This window comes from Rattus rattus, chromosome 12 (assembly GCF_011064425.1).
Source record: "Rattus rattus isolate New Zealand chromosome 12, Rrattus_CSIRO_v1, whole genome shotgun sequence".
In the NCBI taxonomy this organism is placed as follows: domain Eukaryota; kingdom Metazoa; phylum Chordata; class Mammalia; order Rodentia; family Muridae; genus Rattus; species Rattus rattus.
Genome location: NC_046165.1, coordinates 64,894,434 through 64,906,592, shown reverse-complemented (window position 1 = coordinate 64,906,592; position 12,159 = coordinate 64,894,434). Strand labels below are relative to the sequence as shown.

Here is a 12,159-nt window from a genome sequence, read left to right as displayed (position 1 = left end):
ATTTTGAGTACATGCCAAAATTCTATGTATAGTCTATGTTGTGTTTTATACTTTTAAGAATTCTCTGTTTTTGTTTTGTTTTTTAAATCTCCTCTTTAGGATCACCTAAATTTCTTGAAAGAATTTTATCTTTTCAAGGCTTATTTTTTCGTTCTGTTAGGAGGCCCCGATACTATCTTTAGTGCAACTGTGGTCTCAGAACTGACACAATATTTTTTAAGTACATACCTGATTTCTTTCCATGTACTGTTGGAATGAATGATGGTTAGTACCAAGTACCAACCTTGGACATCCTGGGGATCTGTATACCTGTTCCCTTCCAGTAGCTCCTGGACTTGGGAGGTTTTCACAGACTTTTCCTTGTCAGCTCTCAGATCATAAGTTGCAGAAAAGTCTTTGTATTTCCAGGACTGTCTTTATTTTTTTAATTTTTGGATATCTTATATATTTACATTTCAAATGTTATCCCCTTTTTCTCCTCTCCCATACTCCTTACCCCCCCCCCTTTCTATTATGATGCTTCAAGGCCCTGGCACGCTCCTACACTGGAGAAACAAGCTTTCATAGCACTAAGGGCTTCTCCTCCTATTGACGTTGGACAGTGCTATCCTCTGCTGCATATATGGCTGGACTCATGGGTCCCTCCATGTATACTCATTGGTTGGTGGTTTACAGCTCTGATGGGGTCTGGTTGGTTGATATTGTTGTTCTTCCTATGGTGTTGCAGGCCCCTTCAGCTCCTTCAGTCTTTTCTCTAACTTCTCCATTGGGGTTCCCTTGTTCAGTCCAATGGTTAGCTGCAACCATCCTCATCTGTATCGTTAGGGCTCTGGCAGAGTCTCTGAGGAGAAACCCATATCTGACTCTGGTCAGCAAGCACGTCTTGGCATCAGCAATAGTGTCTGGGTTTGGTGGCTGCATATATGATAGATCCCGAGGTGGGGCAATCTCTGTATGACCTTTTCTTTAGTCCCTGTTCCACTCTTTGTCCCTGTATTTCCTTTCGTGAGTATTTTGTTCTCTCTTCTAAGAAGGGATGAAGCATCCACATTTTGGTCTTCTTCTTGGGCTTCATATGATCTGTGAATTTTTTCTTAGTTATTCCAAGCTTTTGGGCTAATATCCACTTATCAGTGAGTACATACCATGTGTGTTTTTCTGTAATTGGGTTACCTCACTCAGGATGATATTTTCTAGTTCCATTCATTTGCCTAAGAATTTTATGTACTAATTGTTTTTAATAGCTGAGTGGTACTCCATTGTGTAAATGTACCACATTTTCTGTATCCATTCCTCTGTTGAAGGGCATCTGGGTTCTTTCCAGCTTCTGGCTATTATAAATAAGGCTGCTATGAACATAGTGGAGCATGTGTCCTTGTTACATGTTGGAACATCTTTTGGTATATGCCCAGGAGTGATACAGCTGGGTGGTCAGGTAGTACTATGTCCAATTTTCTGAGGAACTGCCAGACTGATTTCCAGAGTGGTTGTACCAGCTTGCATTCTTTGGCAAAGGAGCTAAAATTATCCAATGGAAAGAAGACAGCATTTTCAACAAATTGTGCTGGTTCAACTGGAGGTCAGCAAATGTAGAAGAATGCAGATTAATCCATTCTTTTTTCCTTGTACAAAGCTCAAGTCCAAGTGGATCAAAGACCTCCACATAAAACCAGATACACTAAAACTAATAGAAGAGAAAGTGGGGAAGAGCCTGGAAAATATAGGCACAGGGGAAATTTTCCTGAACAGAATACCAGTGGCTTATGCTCTGAGATCAAGAAACAATTGCTCTGTAATACTGCTTGAGGTCAGGGATAGTGATTCCCCCATAAGTTCTTTGATTGTTGAGAATAGTTTTCTCCATCCAAGGTTTTTTGTTATTCCAAGTGAATTTGCAAGTTGCTCTATCTAATTCTATAAAGAATTGAGTTGGAATTTTGATGGGGATTGCATTGAATCTGTAGATTGTTTTTGGCGAAATGACCATTTTTACTATATTAATCCTGCCAATCCATGAGTATGGAAGATCTTTACATCTTCTGAGTTCTTCCTCAATTGCTTTCTTCAGAGACTTGAAGTTCTTGTCATACAGATCTTTCACTTGCTTGGTTAGAATCACACCAAGGTATTTTATATTATTTTTGGCTATTGTGAAGGGTGTCATTTCCCTAATTTCTTTCTCAGGTTGTTTATCCTTTGAGTAGAGGAAGGCTACTGATTTATTTGAGTTAATTTTATATCCAGCCACTTTGCTGAAGTTATTTATCAGGCTTAGTAGTTTTCTGGTGGAACTTTTGGGGTCACTTAAATATACTATCATATCATCTGCAAATAGTGATATTTTGACTTCTTCCTTTCCAATTTGAATCCCTTTGACTTCTTTTTGCTGTCTAATTGTTCTGACTAGGACTTCAAGTAATATATTGAATAAGTAGGGAGAGAATGGGTAGCCTTGTCTAGTCCCTGATTTTAGTGGGATTGCTTCAAGTTTCTCTCTATTTAGTTTGATGTTGGCTACTGGTTTGCTGTATATTGCTTTTTACTGTGTTTAGGTATGGGCCTTGAATTCCCTGATCTTTCTGAGACTTTTATCATGAAGGGGTGTTGAATTTTGTCAAACGCTGCTCTCTTCCAGTCTGGTGCTCATAGGGTGGCTTCTAGTAGCATAGGCTTTCTTTAATTCTCAACTGCTCTTTCCTCAGGGAGATTACTGTAGTATTTGGGGTCTTCTGCTGTGGATGAGGCAGTGGTTAAATTTTGATTTGTACCAAGTTGGAATGTCTTCAGCACAGTGTTTACTGTGTGCTGCTTTTCTCTTAGGTTATGTAAATGAAGAGTAAAACTTTGCCCCATCCTTGTTTATCATATCCTCAGGCAAGTCCCCACAGCTGTGCTTTTAGTCCTAAATAATCCTTATAAGAATGTTCTTTTTTGTTTATATTACAAGTGTTAATAAGCTTTTTAAAGGAAATTTAATTATCCTTTGAAAATTTTAAGATAACTTCTGTTTTTATTGCTATGGTCATGGAATAAAGCCCATTCCATTTCCTTTTTGTTTTGTTTTAGGAAACATAGGACAGATGTCTTTATGATCTAATAGGCTTTTTATTAATTGTATATATACATATGTATCTGTGTTTGAGAGGAACAGTTAGGCCTGGGACAGAACCCTAGATCTTTGTCTATGCTGAATAAATTAGGTGAGTGCTTTGCCATTGAGTAGTATCCTTATCCCCTGTGGATCTGACTTTCTACTGTGAGCTCCAGATACATTGCTGATTCCGATAAGGCCTTTCGATTTTAAAGGGACTTTAAAACATTTACTTTGTACTTGATCCAAAAACTACTCTTGAAATCTGAAATTCTTTCATTTTGGTAGGACTTTTAAGAGTATATCCAAGTCACGGGATCCTTAATGACCCTTATCAGTTTAGAATAATTTGCATTTGATGTCTCCTTTAAAAAAAAATAAAACTGGACCAGGGAAGCTGACAGGAGTTCGAGGCCAGACTTGACTTAGACAGAGAGAGGTTCTGTTTTGAAAGAAAAGGAAAGGAAGGAAATCAATTTTTTTTATGATACCTACTCTTAATTGCTAAGAAATATTCAAATAATTATGTATGGTATATTTAAAATTGAAAACTGTTTTACCCGGGATTATAACTCAGTGACACATCACTTGCCTGATATTCATAAACTGCGGATTTGAATCCTCTCACTAAAACAAAACCTCATATTCCAGTGTCACTACTGCAGATGAGCCGCATTAGGTTAATATCACATTTGCTTATGCATAGTGTGCGCATAGTCCTCACTTTGCGTGCGAGCAGAGGACAGTTCGCAGTTGTTAGCTCCTTCCATTGCCATGTGAGTCCTGGAGATTAAGTTTCAGTCAGCAGCCTTGGTGGCAAGCACCTTTACCTGCCTACCCATTCCACTAGCCCAAGAATCTTTTTTTAAGGCCAAATTATATATATATATATTTTTTTTCTTCAGGTATTCAAACAACTCTTTGGGAATATTTACACTTTAATTGAGCTCACATTCTTAGATTATTTCTGTTGAGAAGGATTAGTGTATGAGTAATGGATCCCATAGCTACTGCTGTTGGACTCAGAACTGGAAGTTCTGTCAGGAGAAAAGTCACTGCCTGTTACATATTGGGGGTTGGGAGCTGGAACGTGCTTCACTCAGCTGTAACTCATAGCCGGCAACGGCAATTCCAAGGAAACCTGAAAACCATCCGAGCCACCTTTCCACTCTACTCTCCCCAGTGCCTAGTCTTCAAGCTTTGCAGAAAGAGCTGTAATTTTAAGGTTTTTAACTATATATTTGTAGATGTGAGAATTTTTTTAAATGGTCTCTGTGCCCTTTCCAGGTCTCACTGAAAAGGTGTAATGGAGCTTGACCGCGAGGGCTTAGACAGAAAACTTTCCATTGAAATAGCTGGATCTAGTTTGCAATAAAACATTAAGAGGCTCTATTTAGATTTCTGATGTTTGTATTTTTCTGTGTTCTTACAATTTTCTCATTGTGACTGCAAATGTTGATCTGTACTTAAAAACATAATATACTAAATTCATTGCCGGTTTATAAAAGTACACTGTTAAATTGAATGACAACATTCTAAAGTTTCCCTTGCCTTCTCGGCTTTTTGGTTGAGTTGTAGTGCCTGCATATGTCTTCACTGCACTTTCTCATCCTAGCAGGGAGGTGCATCCTCCCCGAGGAGCCAACACATTAGCAGACGAATCAGTTATGATTACATCAATAAGCGTTGCTGGGAATCTTCCTTTATATTTTTAAGCAAGATGGTCCAGGCAGCTTACTCATTTGACAAAATCCCATCCAGGAATTGGTTTGAGTAAAGGGGGAGAAGTTATATCAAATTTTTCTTTTGTTTATTTTTAGACTTTTCTTTTTGTCCAAGAATTAATTTTGCCTCTGCTTAATTGCTTTACAGGCATCTTGTAATGTTACACAATAGAGGGAGGGAGAAGGAGGAGCTGTGACTGTGTGGTGTGGATCTCACACCCCGTGTAGACAGGGAGAGAACGAATCAGCAAGCTGGTTTGACCAGAAACAGAACTGCCTATGACAGATTAAGAGACAAGCAAGGCTTGGAATCTGAGAGCAAGCAGAGTGGAAATTTACTGCAGCTCTCTGTGAGTGTTCAAGTGATCATTTTCTGCTAACGTTTTCCGGTGGTAACTGTTACTCCTCAGAGTCAGAAAGTCAAGACGGAATTGTGCTAAGTCTTTTCTCTGGCACACGTGAGTAGGAGGAGGCATCCTTTATTAAATGGAAGATAAAGGCTACTTCATCTAAAGTGTTTTGAACCTGAGAAAAGAGCTGTTTTCAGCACCTCACCATGGGTCTGCTTATTGTTGCTTAAACAAGCTGGGAGTTTCATTAGCCCGGGGTGAGTATTACAAGATTATCTGTATTAGTTTGGGTTGAGGAAAATGAGTTAATAAGGTACAGTTGAATTCTACAGTTATGCTTATATTCATTTTAAATTAGACTGTCGCCTCGTTTCTCTGCATAATGAACTGCTGTTACTAGGAGAAGTTTGAAAAAAAAAAAACATGTACAAAACAATACTTCTCTGTTGCCTAAGGCACTTGAATCCTTACCAACTATTTTGTGTCCACCAAATATCTTATTTTTGAAATGGGTTTTAATTTACAGTTTCCAAAAATAAAATAGTGGCAATATACTGTTTTTCATGTTTTTCTTCAAAGTGCTTGGCAACTTGAAAGTATATTATCAATAAATTTAAAGCTATTCTTATGGTGTTTGATATTATAAGTTATTATGAAGTTATCCTCTCTCCTTTATATTCATCTCACACACACACACACACACACACACACACACACACACACACACACAGACACACGCACACACAGGCACGCATGTGAATGATAAGTATCATTCAGCCATAATTCACCTTAAAGTATTGCTAGCCTTAACTGAAAGTGCATATGATTTAAACATTAACTGAAAGTGCATATGATTTAAACATTAAATGCTACTATGAAATCCAAAGTGACTCCTGGTTTCTCTAAAGTTCTGTAAGAAAAATAAAAAGGAAATAATCTACATATAAAATTCACAATTGATGTAAGATGAGTGTATATACATTTCTGAGTTACAGGAATTAAACAGTTATTTCTTACAGTGATGCCAGGTTCTCTTGCAGAGAATATAACTAGAAATGCATAAAAGAGCAAAGGAAGTAAATTCTCACTAAATTCATTTGCATTCCAATAAAGGCTTCATTTGTGTAATCTTTAATAGGATACTCTCTACAACTACATATATTCAGGTATAAGAATGTTTTCTATTCAAAGCATGCATAGAAAGTATGTGACCGTTGTTCTGTAGAAGGACGAGTGCCTTGTTAACTCTTAAGTAGACTCATTATATAAAGATGGCTATTTTGAGCAAAGTTTCCACTCTGCCCTGTACTAGCCTCAAGAAATACGTGCCTTCGGTTATTGATTCAAGTGAGTCTTTTTAAGGCAGAAAAAAATTAATTAAAATGAAAAGTGCAAAGAGCCAGTAATCACATGGCAGGCTTAGAGCCTGAACATAAAATGGCTTGCTTCTCCCATCCGTCCTCTGTGGGTACAGAAGCCTGTAGAACAGGTTTTGTTTTGTGGCTTATCTTCCTCCGGTTTGTTGATTTCTGTATAAGAACTCAGTCGATCTGTGGAAACTTCTGAACACTGTCATACACTAAAGTCAGTATACCAATACTCCATCCTTAGATGGATGGAAAATTTACATTAAACTTGACAGTATTTAAGGGGTTGCTTTAGTAATTTGCTAGTGTTACCCTTTCCTAAGCCCACAGTAATGTAAATATAGAAAGAAAGAAGGAGGCATCCTACTTCACAAACATTATATTCCGCAAGTTCATTTGTGAGCAGACTATTGAGGGTAAGAACCCATTTCCTTGAAAAATAATTTATCGAGTAGCTGCTAAGTTTTTATTATAGGTTGAGTATAATATTTACACTACAGAAAGACCATTGCCATCTTGAGAGAGATTAGAAAATCAGTTTTAGTGTCAAAACTAAGTCTGAAACAACCATGAGAAAGACTTGTTTCTGCTGCCTATCAGTGCTTAGGGAAGAGCAGGTGTAATATAAGCGCAGTGCATTCAGAAGGATGCTTAAATGGATTCTTACGCACTTCCAGAGTTGGTTGCAATTTACATAGTGTTCAGTCTGAAATCGCTGTTAGATTTCTCTTGGTATAGGAACCTTTCTAGCCTTTACTTCTCTCTGCAACCAGTTCTGATACATTGAGTAGCACATAGTAGGCACCTGATAAGAGTTTTTACCTGAGGACTGGCCTGCTTCTTTGGTGTATATAAATGGAATGGATAGGCTGGGAGATGGCTCAGTCAGTACAGTGTTTGCTACCCTAACTCCCTTCTAAAAAGTCCAGGTATGGTAGTACACCCTGCAGTACAGGTGCTGGGTAGTGAAGATAGGATTCCAAAACTCACTGACCAGCTGGTCTTATTGAATTGCTGGACTCCAGGGTCAGTGAGAAACTCTGTCTTGGTAAAATAAAGTGGATACTTAACATTAACTTTTTGGCCTCTACTAGCATCCACACCTATATGCATAGCCACTTGCACATACATACACATGCTTGACCATGTATTACATAAAACAAACACTTTTCCCCACCACCACCACAAAGAGGGAAAGTGAGAAGTAGGACGGAAGGAGAGGGACGGAGGGAGGGAGAGGCAGAAGCTTTCCCAAATTTTCCCCAAAAAGTGTAGGGGCTTTAGGGCTATAGAGTTTCCATTACGAGAAAGAGATGGCCTGAAGTGAATTAATTGAATTATGAAATGAAAATAAGACAGAGTGGTGCTAACTTATAAGACAGAAAGAAAAGACTGGTGTTTCTGTGTGGCAGAATTGAGTGAGCAGAGGAGTTCAGAGTATGTGTGTGTTCAGAATGGTGACTACATGAGCACATTCAGGTGTCAGCTCAAAGGGATTGTCTGTTCCATAGGTGTACTAGGGACAATATGAAGAAATGTGGCCTGTGTGGAAAAATCCAGATTAACTTTTTCCGAGTTTATCTATCCAGTTCAGTTAGATTGGTCCTGAAAAGTCCTTCAAAGTGCTATACACAAAACACGAAAGTTAGCAGTGCCGTCGAAGTGACGCGCTCAGCGAGACAATGAGTGGCTGTAGGTGACACTTACTTGGATCACCCTTTCTTCATTCTGTTCTAGAATAATGTAAAAGTAGTGATTTTGAGTAATCCCAAATGGCATATAATAGAGTCTTAATACTTATTAAAATAATATAGATTGGGACACTTTCCTGTTGTATGCATATACATACATACATACTTACATACATATATACTTACATACTTACTTATTTTGTCACTTAGAGAGACTAGCCCATTGTTTTTAAAAGAAAAAAAATCCATTATAACCATATTAACATGTATATTACAGTCATACTTTTGCACTGGTAATTAAAATAATTGGCTTAAACAGAAATCTTTACAATCTGAAAGTGAGAAATCATACTTTCTAACTTTGTGACTTACATTTCCAGCAGCGACTAATAAAGTAGCTTCCTATTTGGAAAGTCAAAAGATGATATTAATATCTCAGCCAAAACACCTAAGTCTATTGTGGGCGTATATTGAGTAAGATGTAGCTTCAGCTGAATTACTTTTGTGTCTATACTCCTTGGTAGTATTTTTATATGTGGGCGTATATTGAGTAAGATGTAGCTTCAGCTGAATTACTTTTGTGTCTATACTCCTTGGTAGTATTTTTATAGACTGACAGTAGATAAGTGCAGAGCTTAGGATGCTGTGAAGTAATTGTTTTTGTAGTATACCTACGAGCCGGTCTATTGCTAAGAACAGTAAATAACCAAATGCAGTGTCATGCACACTATGTAGTGCTTAGTGAAGATTGAAAATACTAGTGTGATCGTGTGTGTGCATGCGTGCGTGCGTGCGCGCGCGCGCGTGTGTGTGTGTGTGTGTGTGTGTGTGTGTGTGTGTGTGAGAGAGAGAGAGAGAGCGAGAGAGAGAGAGAGAGAGAGAGAGATGAGTATAAAGGGGAGAGGATAACTTGAGGTTATTGGTTCTTTTCTTCTACCTTTTAGATTTCAGAGATTGAACTGTGGTTATCAGGTTTAGCAGCAAACACATTTTTTTCCTGAGCCATCTTACCAGCCCTCAGTTGCTCTGTTATAAAGGAAACCATTTGAGGATTTCAGTGAACCTGAATGCTTTCAATTATTGCTAACTTGCTTGGGAACACACTGACTTAGCTACAGATGTCTACCATAAATTGAGATTGTGAAACTCTATTATAAAATATCACTTCGTTAATAATCATTCATAGTTAACTGATGTAGAATATTTTCACTCCTGGAAATGGTTGTAGCTATCAGCAGAAATGTTACTATGAACCTAATAAATGAAGTTCCTGGATTTTCTGGAACAATAGTAAGTTCCTAAACTCACAGTAAAAATGTTAGTGGTTTTATTTCTTTCTAACCTCACATAATTTTTTAAATTTATGTTATATAGTGCATTGGAGAAAAAAACATAGTTACTAAAAGACACAAGTCTCTCTTACAAAAGACTTTTTATTCTCATGTAAGTTTGACAAACATGTCAAATCAATGAGAATTCATAAGACATTTCTAATAAGTTTTCTGTTTCTGTGTAAATTATTCCGTTTTAGAAAATGTCTCTTTCCTTCAGACACTGTTGTTAAAACAAACCATATAAAGACTAAGTCAAGCCAGGCCTGGTGCACACGCCTATAATCTTAGCAGCAAAGAGATCAGAGGAAGGAGATCATTCAAATCAGTTGGACCTCTAAAGCAGTTCTCAACCTATATATAGGTCAGGACATCTTTTGGAGAGCCAAATGACTCTTTCACAAGGGTTATCTAAGACCGTAGTAAAACACAGATATTTACATTATGATTCGTAACAGTAGCAAAATTACATTTATGAAAGAGCAATGAAAATTATGGTTGTGGTCACCACAACATGAAGGACTATATTAAAGGGTCTCAGCATTAGGAAGGTTGAGAGACACTGCTCTAGAGTAAAGAATTATCTGTGAAATCGTTTTTCATACTTTATCAATAGTCTGCTGATTTTCATTTTTGTCTGTCAGTTTTAAAGGAAAAAATTCCATTGTGGTTTCTAATAATATTGGGAAGAATACTTAAATATTGAAATAAAGTTGGAAGATATTTGCCATATATGATAACTTGGTGCTGTGGCAAATCTAACTATAGTGATACATTTTGTAATTTATCTATGTGACAGCAACTCTCAGTTTTGGTTTTGGTGGAAGTATTCTTCAATATAGCAAATAGAACTTTTAGGTGTACTTTTCAGTTTTAAAATTCACATCTAATCAAATTTAGGAAATTTTTAAAGATTTATTTATTTGTTTTATGTATGTGAGTATACTGTCTTTGTCACGCCAGAAGATGCCATTGGATCCCATTACATGGATCCCACATGGTTGGGGGCCACCATGTGGTTGCTGAGAATTGAATTCAAGACCTCTGGAAGAGCAGTCAGTGCTCTTAACCGCTGAGCCATCTCTCTAGCCCCAAATTTATGAATTTTAAAAGAACAATTCAGTCAGCACTGGCATTGTGTATACTCATGATGTAAACTTCTTGTCGTTGAATTTAAAAGTAAATCTTTATATGCTTAGTCATTTGCCATTTATGTCTTTTTATTACAAGTATTTTAGAATACAGATAAGATTATCAATCCTTGGAACTTACTGATATACTTTTTAAATGTGGTGATGGGCTTAGGTTGAGCATGTTTAAGAAGGGCGCACGTGGAAGACGGGGGTATATGTCAGAGGAGTCTGCTGAAGCCACAACTCCATCTCCAACACTGCGAAAGCAGCAAACACAGACCCTTGGATTTGTTTGGGACTGGGGCTGGAACTCAGTAGGAGAGCACCGGTCTAGCATACCAACAACCCTAGCTCGGTTCCCAGTCTCCTGCACATGTGCACATGCACACACATGGTTACACAGACACGTGCTTTAAGTTACAAGCCGTGAGAATCTTGGAAATGGTCCCATCTTGATTGAAAATGAAACTTATGTTTTAAAATTTTTAAATTTAAAAGTATGTTTTGAGTTTTTTAATGAACAAGCTGGCAGTTGAGGTCACATAAATGCTTTTGTGAATGTTCAGTTCCAGAGATTTCTTTTTACTTCAGAGATAGATTTTTCACTCCCTTCAAATTACTGGTGAAATCTTTGACTTAAGAATTGTTATTGAGCAGCACAGTTGGGAGTGAGAAAAAAAGGTCTAAAATATTCACTAACCACCAAGAAAGCCATTTATACCTTTGAGATATCTGAAGTAAGATACCAACAAGGACATTCAATGTCTCACATACCCCCAATTTCATTTAAATTGCTCAGATGACTGACACAGGCCATCTCTAGTGGCTCTCAAACTCGAGTTAGGAGTGCTGCCAAATACACTACACTGTCTCTGCCTGTGCTCACTGGCCCCGGAGCTTAATGATCTTTTTGGCTTTTTCTCTAGAACCTGGGCCAAGTACCACTTTTCATGAAATTCCAAAGCCAAAGAAATTATATTTAGCTAATGGCTTCAAAGGATGGAAGGGTCAGGATTCCACAGTGTGAACTTTAAAAGCTTAGTAATTCGAGGTACTATATGAAAAGTGTTTCCATTTGCCAGTCATTAAATAGTTTGACTGTACTACCCAGAGGCTGCCACTATTAACTCTATAACTCTGTGTGCACACATGTGTGTTATAGTGCATGTATGTGAGCAGGTACACATGCACACGCGTACATTTGGAAACCAAAGGACAGCTTGAGGTGTACCTCAAGAATGGCTGCCAACCTTGTTGAAATGGGTCTCTCACTTGGACCTGAGATTCAGTAATTAGGCTAGGCTGGGCGGCCAGCAATCCTTGGGATCCACCAGCCTCCAGTTTCCCATCATTCAAGTTTCAAGTGTATACCACCTCACCCAGCTTTTAGGTCAGTTTTAAATTAAAAAAAAATGTTTAAACATTATCTATAGTATTTGATAACTATATTTCTTCTGTCTTTTTCTGTTATG

At 37.7% G+C, this 12,159-nt stretch overlaps 1 protein-coding gene across 4 annotated transcripts in view; it reads left to right on the top strand.

Moving 5' to 3' along the window:
* The window catches only part of Cab39l (calcium binding protein 39 like), a 101,339-nt gene that overhangs the window by 30,551 nt on the left and 58,629 nt on the right, over positions 1-12,159 (top strand). For 2 of the 4 annotated variants that reach the window (XM_032917218.1, XM_032917217.1), the window contains exon 4: positions 5,226-5,422. The exons of the other annotated variants lie outside the window; for them this stretch is intronic. The gene's annotated coding sequence lies outside the window, so the exon portion shown is untranslated. The remainder of the gene's footprint in view (positions 1-5,225; positions 5,423-12,159) is intronic. 4 annotated transcript variants of the gene reach the window in all.